Source organism: Lissotriton helveticus, chromosome 1_1 (assembly GCF_964261635.1).
Source record: "Lissotriton helveticus chromosome 1_1, aLisHel1.1, whole genome shotgun sequence".
Lineage (NCBI taxonomy): Eukaryota > Metazoa > Chordata > Amphibia > Caudata > Salamandridae > Lissotriton > Lissotriton helveticus.
The window spans coordinates 519,848,603-519,858,272 of NC_136057.1; the positions used below are offsets into that span (position 1 = coordinate 519,848,603).

The 9,670-nt window shown below is 37.8% G+C and overlaps 1 long non-coding RNA gene across 5 annotated transcripts in view; it reads left to right on the forward strand.

The window, feature by feature from the left end:
• Positions 1–4,954, forward strand: part of LOC144770046 (uncharacterized) — a 630,720-nt gene extending 625,766 nt beyond the window's left edge. For all 5 annotated transcript variants that reach the window (XR_013598782.1, XR_013598779.1, XR_013598780.1 and 2 more), the window contains 2 exons: positions 519–652; positions 4,197–4,954. This is a non-coding gene — a long non-coding RNA (uncharacterized LOC144770046). The remainder of the gene's footprint in view (positions 1–518; positions 653–4,196) is intronic.
• Positions 4,955–9,670: the final 4,716 nt, after the last annotated feature.

Genomic DNA, 9,670 nt, shown 5'->3' on the forward strand with positions numbered 1-9,670 from the left:
AAAATACAGTGGTACAGCTCATGCACTCATCTATTCACACAGGTGGTACCGTTGCTGTGAACGTATAATCCATCCAGTACCTACACACTCATTCAATTACTGAGGCAATACTCTTGCACTAATACAATCACCCCAGCAGTACACTTGTTTTCATCCAATCACTCAAACTTTAACAATGGACTCATGCAATCACTCAGACACTAGTCATGCACTCATCTAATCAGCCAGGCACTACTGATGCACTTATTCAAATATCCAGGCACTACCGATGTACTTATCTAATCACCCAAGCACTACCTGTTCACTAACCCAAAAACACATGGGCAGCAGTCATGTACTCATCCAAAAACTGGAACATTATTCATGCACTCATTCAATCTGCTAAGTGCTATCCATGCACTTAAACAATCCAATGCTCGCACTATCCATACATGTATATTAAAGTATGTAGTTATATATCTAGGTTCATCTATAGATTTAAAACTTCAACATAACATAGAAACTGTTTTTGTATCTAGATAACTACAGATCATTAGAATGCCTATGAAAGCTTGAAGCAAAAAGCAACAGAAGCAACTACAGTATCTATGCGGAACTGAGACACAAAAGGGGCAAAATGTATAAAAAGGGATGAAAGAAAAAGGAGCTACTGGTAAGAGGACAAAGTCATTTCTTAAAAATATACGGGGAGACCTCCAAAGATTACAAAATAATACAAATAAAAAAGCAAACCATGTGAAAAATAAGAGTGGACAAACTCAACAAAAACAGGAAAGAATGTAACAAAGATGGACACACCTTAACCAGGAGACAGAAGTAGTTTAAGGAAATTAGAGCCAGGATCTTTCATAGTAGAGTCATTGTAAATCTACTGAGAAATATGAAGAAGTATAGAAGAGGGAGCGAGGTACTGAGACAGAAAGAACGAGTTGAGGGAGTAGTTGATACAGCCTTTGCTTTGAAGAGGAAACTTTTCATTTTGATTATAAATAGAATTAAGACTCTTGACAAAATGGTACTGTATATGAGGAGACAAAACTTGAAGAAAAGATTAGTGAATAGAAGTAACCTTTGTACAGTTTTTAGTGAAGAATGGATACCTATTTCTTTAATGAAGAAAGTTATCTCCAGGATAACACATTAGTTCATGCTAATGATAAAAGAGGGCAATTTTATTAAAAGAAGAATGGCACTCCCATAGCTAAAGAGATGATGGTACCAAGAAATGTAGAACAAGTTATTGCAGAAGAGGTCGAGGGAAGGCCCTGTATACAAATGTATTTGTAGTAGTGTTTGTAGGATTCGACAACAATCCATTCATATACTAAGAACATTCCTACATATCATTCCAAGGCAAAGTTTAAAACACAGAATAATTACTTTACAAGGATTGGATCCTTGCAAGGTTAGAGAGCGTACATATTTTTAGGGACATTCACCAGCTTGTTTATCAAAGAAAGTGTGCCAAAGCACCTTTCATCATTTCAGGATGTAAGCTGTACACATCTCAACAATGCACACTTTAGTTAAGAGGCTGTACTAAATAAAAACTCCTGCTTTATGTTTAGGAGAAATGAATAGAGCACTTTTGCATGGTACTGTGGCAGAGGTAGAAAAGGTTTGTGATGATGTGCAGTTTTGTTTCTTTTGTCCAGAACAGGACTTTATGGAAAACAAAGCTTTGATAACAGGAGGAGTTGGAGAATAGGCCACAGGTCTTATAGTTGATAGACTTAAAGAATACAGTGTGCTCCGAAAAACCAGAGTATGTTTGTATATTTTGTCGACAGACTTACTGCAAGATTCAAAGATGAACTGTTGACTTGTATTTAAAAAGTGAAAAACAATAATGATAAATGGCAAAAGTTTGCTGTGTACTTATTTGTACTGAAATCAATTCGGAACAATTCCTCTACTTGATGTTACCAGATTGAAAAGCTGTTTCTTTTGAAAATGTAACAAAAAACAACTATCAAGATATAACCTACCCAAAATGCAGTTTAGAACTGAGGTTTACTTTGTTACTACAAAGGTATGGAAAAAAATTCATAGTGATGCTACACTGCAGAGAGGATGGTACTAAATTAGAAAAACAATGGCATACTTTGTAGCTGGACAAATTTCCTTTTCAAAAGAACTTTCACAACTATAGTGTTGCAGGGATTCTGCACATACACAGATCTATGCACAGGAATATGGGACCTTGGTGTAGAGGGGCTGTGCCTTCCTACCACCTATGATCCACACGCCCATGACAGACAAGCTATAGGGTCTCCCTTGCTCTCCTACTCAAACACGGAGTAGTAAATGATTAGACAACCCAGAACACAACACTCCCGGATCTCTCAGGAATTGTGGTAACAAGACACACCTTTTCGCTTACACTCTCGATCCTGTCTAACCGATCTAACCGAGACACAAATATAGTTTAAAATGTTAATTTTAACTATCTTGCTCTAACATGCAGTATACAAGCCACAACAAGCAGAACAATGCATAACAGTAATACAGTTAGCATCACAACCAGTCCATACATTATGAAGGGAGATGTAATTGTCTAAAGACAATGGAGAAAGGATTATAGGGCCTAACCTCCCTCTCCTTGGCAGGAATGAGTATTATTATATAATAGAAGATCTTTGGGTTTTGTCAGCAGACCACATACCTTAAAGCATAGATGGGATGTCTAATTCTAAGCTGGGTGTTGCTCTTCTCCCTGGAAAGGTCCCTCTCCAAGTGTGTGTGATCTTAACATGTATCCCCATAATAACAAAGTTTGAGTCTCCAGCTGCAGCTGCAGTGGTATGTTTTGCCTAGGTGCTAGATCTGACCAGAACAGAATAACAAGGGGCATTGGTTATCGACCTTGCTCTCAATGTTCAGACTAAACTCCAGGAACAGGCAGAGAACAAACACAGCTGACAGTTTTCATGTGAAAGGCATAAACAGAATCTTGCAAAAATAAAGTCATGTAGTAATGTGCGCAAAAGCAGCATCATGGTTGCACGAGCCATGCTTACTTTGTGATGTCGACAATGTCTCTATCCACCATGTGACATGTAAGTACTGTTACACTAAATTAGAGTATAATAAAAAGCTAGCTAGAGCTGTGCATAACAAGTTAGTACTGGTTCCCATCCCGGAACCATTTCAAGTTTAAATGTCTATGAGTCATTTCTTATCCAACAGAGGTGCAGAAAGGTCTAAAAGGTAGAGTAGTGTACTGGATTAGTAGTGTTTTCTCAAAATGTTCAGTAGGATGCTCAATCATTTTTAACAGTAAATTTAAGACTATTCTAGGAGGAGGATGTGACTATCAATTAATTATTTGGTTCCACTTATCAATGGAACCATAACTGTGAACATTGTGAATTCACTTCAAGTATATCAATTTGGAACAACTCTTCTACTTGAAGTTACCATATTGAAAAGCTGTCACCTTTGAAAATGTAACAAAAACACCTATCAAGATATGACCTGTCCAAAATGCAGTTTCGACTTAGCTTTACATTGTTACTACAAAGGTATGGAAAATATGTCATTATGATAGTACATTGCAGAGAGGATGGTACTAAATCAGAAAAAGAAATTACAACCTTTGTATTTGGACACATTTCCATTTCAAAAGAGCTTTCACAACTGTAGCAATCTTATTTAATGAAATAGTTAATATAACTTCTAAACACTACACAATACAGTTAAAATGCCAAAGAGGATGGACAGAGTGCAATGACATAGAAACATAAAAGTTACCAAATGTATATCTGCTATTCCTAGAAGTGAAGGCAAAGGACAAGTTAGGATTACAAAATGTGATATTGTATTGACATGTATATGAATTGTGTTTTGTCAGACATTATTCGGCCTATTAGGGTATTGACTATAGCAAGATGTTAGAAATAAAATAAACTTTCTAACTGCAGGAAAGGAATTTATAAAACATTACATGACTACATTCTGTTACTGCAGATAAAAACTAAATGGAAGTAATACATTACCAGAAGCCTTAAGTTGCATCTAAGAAGTATCTTCACCACTTCACCATTGTATCTGGTTTTAGTTGCCTAATAATCAAAATGATATCCTAATGCATTTTTCTTTGATTATATTTTTTCACAGTGGTTCAACTACTGCAATAAAAATTGAAAAATAATTAACAAGTATGGTTTTTCACATTCTGAAAATTGCCTCCACAGATTGCTTCTCAGCTGTTACGATGGTGTTACAGTCCATGCAGACGATAGCAAAATGCTTTAGTTCTGGTGACATTTCAGTGCATCTTCTCTCTACTTCAGCTGGTACTTTGTCGCCAGGAGCCGGGGATGAAGGTTTGGAGGCTGATGATCCCACTCTTTTTTTTCTCTGTGCAATTTCAAGTAGCTTCTTGCGGTCTGTTTTCAAGTGGTACAGCATGCTTGTTGTACCACATGAATATTTTTTTGCTGTGTCCCGAGATAATATCTTCTCCCATATGCTGCACCTCACCAATTTAGTTGTGGTCTTCGATTCACCAGATGGAATAGTGAAAAATTCACAAGCTATGCTTTGCTTCCTTATTGGTGGTTCTTCATCAGAAGAATGTTCATGTACGGCTGAGCCCTCCTGGTCTTCAAAAACTTTAACCAGTTGTAGGTCTTCCTCTTGTTCTTCTGATGCAATTTTATTTTTGTAGAATTAGCCAAAAAAGTTAAAAAACAGCACAATTTTAAAAATCAGTTTCGGACAGCTCCTGTAATGAACTAGCCAGCACCCGAAAAGTTCAAGAAGGGAGAATTGGGTGTGTACTTTGTTTCATAAAATAAACTGTGTAAACCAATGACATTTCTTTATTTGGTAGTCATGTGCTATTCAAGAGTACTGTTATGGAAAGTAATTTTTTTAAACTGTTGTTTTTGACAAATGTGTTGTGAAAATAAAGTTAAACCAATATGTTACTAAACAACTAGACTTAAACGCAATGTAAAATATGTCTATAATGTGTATTACACTTTGTCACTACTGACGTCATTACGACCTTTGGTGTCGCTGTGAACAAGGAAAATGTATTTTTGATGTACTTTTTTTGACTAATGAATACAAAGGGGAAAGTTAAATATATATAGTACTAAACATCTGGAGTGAAACATATGTCTATATATGTGCTTTACACTTTGTTGAAAATGTGCGGTGTGTCCTCGGCGATCGCAACATCATTGCAAAAATCAAAAATATCTTTAAATAAGATGATTAATATACTTTTTAAATAAATAGATGGCAAATACAACATTAAGTGGTGCACCATGCAGATGTAATTTTCAATATCTAATTATAGAAGAAAGATACCGGGACGTTATAGTTATGAAATAGAATAAAACAAAAGTCAGAAATTCACTGAAAAAGACAAAGGTTGCAGGGGCTTTATAGTTAGGAATTAGTATTTATAAAACCTTAGAAATCCACTGAAAACAAACAAAGACTACAGTGATGTTATAGTTAGGAAACCGAATTTAAAAATCTTAGAAATTAACTGAAAAAAACCCAAAGTGTACAGGACATTATAGTTAGGCTGACATATTAACTCATACAAAACCAGAGACATTCAGCAATTATAGTTACTTGAGCTAACAATAACTCACGCCCCTGCAATGCACTGCTTATGACCTCCCTTATTACATCACTCATGGCATAGTCAGTGACGTCACTGATGACATCACTGATGACATTTCAAATGACATCACTGATGACATCTGAAATGACAACATTTATAACATCATCCAGAGAAACACTGACCCCCCCACTTACACCCCCATAAAATATACACCTACTCCCACAAACTAAGTAACAAACTCATTCATAGAACCTATACAAACACTCACACATCTCTTCACTCATTTACACAGCCAGTAGCACATCAACTCACCCATAGAGCCACTAACAGAACCACTAACTCCAATATACAGCCACTCATGTACCTACTCACTTAACAATAAGGCCAGTCACAGATTGAGTTATAGAGCTATAGACACACTTACATACACACTGATACACCCATACAGTTAATGATACAGTAAATGAGTTAACCATACACCTACTCACCCACCTACTCACTCACCCATATAGTCATTCACACAGCCACTAACTCATCCATACAATTACTTGCACGGCCACTTAGTTACTTATACATATACTAATACATATACTCACTCACCTATACAGTGATTGTGAGAACAACATACTTTCTCATTCTTCTCTTACACTCACTTACTCACCCATACAACTATTCAAACACCCATTCGCTCACACATACAGCCACTCATATACCCACCCATACACCCACTTACACACCCATTGATGCATTGAGATAGTAATTCATGTACCCTGTCACTCGCCCATACAGACACTGATGTATATGCTCAAACACCCAGTTAGCCACTCATGCACCCTCTGATTCACCATTTACAACCACTGATAAACAAACTCAGTGAACTTGGTTGAGAAAGCAATGAATTCACAGCTCAGTGCCTTTCATCATGAGAATCAGGTGTTAGATCCCACTCAATATGGGTTTAGAGAAGGGCACAGCACAGAGTCAGCCCTCATAAAGTCAACTGAAGTAATTAGGGAAGCCCTGGATCAGAGAGGTGAGACTGCACTAATCATGGTGGATCTCTCCGCGGCTGTTGACACGGTCCAACATGATCTCCTGATGGATCGTTTGGCGGAGTGTGGGGTTCAAGGTAAGGCATGGAAGTTATTAAAATCTTTTCTAACTGATAGAACACAAATAGTTTACTCCAAACCTTTTTTTCTGCCTTGTGGAGTGCCGCCGGGGTCATCCCATAGCCCTGCCCTTTTTACCCTGTGTACGTAGGGATTAGATTAGATCCTTTGGCTTTGGCTTTAGTCTTACCTCATACGCAGACGAGAAACAAATCGTTGTGGCACTGTTGCCATGACAAGAATCAGGGATGAGCAAGAAGTTCCATGATTTCATGGAAGCAGTTCAAACCTGGATGACACAGAATTGCCTGAAACTTAACTCAGAGAAAACTGAGATCCTCATGTTTGGAAATAAGGCCAATTTCTGGACCACCTACTGGTGGCCCGTAGAACTGGGTACCTTCCCTAAAACCACGCAAAAGGCCAAAAACCTAGGAGTTATAGTGGATGACAGATTTAATTTCGGGGATCAGATAAACGCTATGGCCTCAGCCACTTTTCATTCTCTTAAACTGATTAAAAAGATAAAGCCATTCCTGCCGGAAGACAGTCAACATACTGTCATTTCTTCTCCCATTATATCACGGCTAGACTACTGCAATGGGCTCTACTTAAATACTTAAGAGCGCTATTTCAATAAACTGCAGATGCTGAAAAACGGGGCAGCAATACTTCTGACAGGTACATCCAAATGTGTATTGGTCTCCAAGAAAATTAAAAGACTACATTGGCTGCCAATCAGGAAACTGGTGCATTTAAAATCTATAGGCATAGTTTTCAAGGCTTTACATGGCCTGGGTCCAGAATATTTAAAACAATGGTTTCAATGGTACACTACCAAAAGAACTTTGAGCTTACTAGGAGGCAAATTAGTGATCGTATCTCCCAGTAAGAAAGTTACTTGGGGGGGAGAAGTTTCATCACATGCGCGGCTAAGGCCTGGAATGACCTCCCTTGGAAACTTAGGAACTCCTCTGACCTCCTCGTATTCGAAAGGGAACTAAAAACTTGGCTTTTCAACGTATAGAATCCTCTACTGACAAACTCCTCAGAGAATTAGACAGCAGCGCCAGGACACCCCCGAGTAACCGTTGTGCTTTAGAAATTCTAAAAAAAACAGCCACTCACTTACTCATACATGCACTAACGCACCCACTTGCTTACCTATATAAAAACTCACAAACTCACTATGTCCTGTATACAGTCAATTATATACCCAGTCACTCTTCTGTTCACCACTTACACATCCACTCCCTTGCCCATGCAGGCACTTCCACAGTGAGTTACCCTAGTATATATGTTTAACACTCAATAACTTTAGATGATGTCATCAGTGAGTCCTTTCAGATGTCAACAGTGATGTCATTTGAGATGTCATCAAGGATGTCATCAGTGATGTGACTAACCTTGTCATAAGTAATCTAATATTAGGCCTGGGCGGCATTAGCTGAGTACCACTAGTCGGAACTCCGTGAAGTGTCATAAAAACTTCACAGAGTTCCGCAAGCGGCGGAGTGCGGCGCAAACTGCTGTAGTGCTGATCTTCCTGCTGCTCAGGTAGAAATTCTACTGGAGTGGCAGCTCACGTTCGCCAACTTACCGTTGGCTAGCTCGAGCGGGGAAACAACTCTGCTGCTCTACACTATGCAGAGATTTCTGCACTCCACACGCTCTGCAGAGTGCAGAGTGCAGAAAACTCCACAAGCTCCACAAACGGAGTGGAGTTCACCTCCCAGGCCTATCTAATATGTGAGGACATAAGCAGTGCATTGCGGGGGCGTGTGATAACTATAACTGCTGAATTTCTCTGGTTTTGTATGAGTGAAATATCAGCCTAACTATAACGTCCCTGTAACCTTTGGTATATATATATATATATATATATATATATATATATATATATATATATATATATATATATATATATATATATATATATATATATATATATATATCCTGCTTCCATTCGCCTGTAGGTAGTTATAGCTAGGACCAAAGTTTCCATAGGAAAAGTGGTTTTTTTTTGCCAATAGCTTTGGCGCCACTTGACGATTCTTCACAAAATTTACAAAACTCTTCCCCTTTTTTGTTCAGCTGCTATTTTGAAAGTTTCGGGGTGACCTGTCAAGTGGGGGTCAAGAAAACAGGGTGGTCCCAAAATGCATTTTCCCCATCTTTGCTCTATCAGGATTTATCTTTTTTTTTAACACAATTACAGCCCGAACCACTAAATAGAATTACACCAAATTTGACAGATAGCTAGATGTTGGTCCAGAGTGCTTTTTATGATTTGGTGTAAATCCATTCAGTAGTTTTAGAGATATTTAAGGTTCAAAAATATAGATATCTGGTAGCCCAAAAACCTACTGAAATGCTATTGAAATTCGAGTGGCTGCCAACACTTTAACCCAAAAGTATTGGCAGCCATCTTGGGACCAATATACATGATAGCACCGTATTGAAATGGATTGTAGTGAATTTCAGGATTTAAGTGTCACATAAAGGAGAACGTATAAATGGTGATAACATATTTTAGTTACAAAATATATCATTTGTTGATAATACCATACTAAAATAGTGGTGCATTCTAAGGTGAGTTTACATTTTGAAAAAGCCTTTTGCTGGGATTTTATGAACTATGTTTGAGAGAAAACAGTTTTCTCATGAGTGCTCCAGAAGCTAAAATGCAGAGCATATTTTCTGTATATTCACATTATCTTTCTCATTCACATGAAAACGAAGTCTAACATTCCCAGTAAATCATGTACTTCCAACAGGAGAAGCCTGTCAATTGATTCCCTTGTCTTCTGTTGCAGCCTCCCAGAGTATTCTAAATAACATCTAGAGCACTAACGGTGTTACTTATGACAAAACTATGGCACACTTGAATCCATGTTGTTTGAATCAAACTGGTAGTACTTAAAACATTAAATTAGTGAGGAACAAAATGAGGGGTTCACTTTGTCATAGA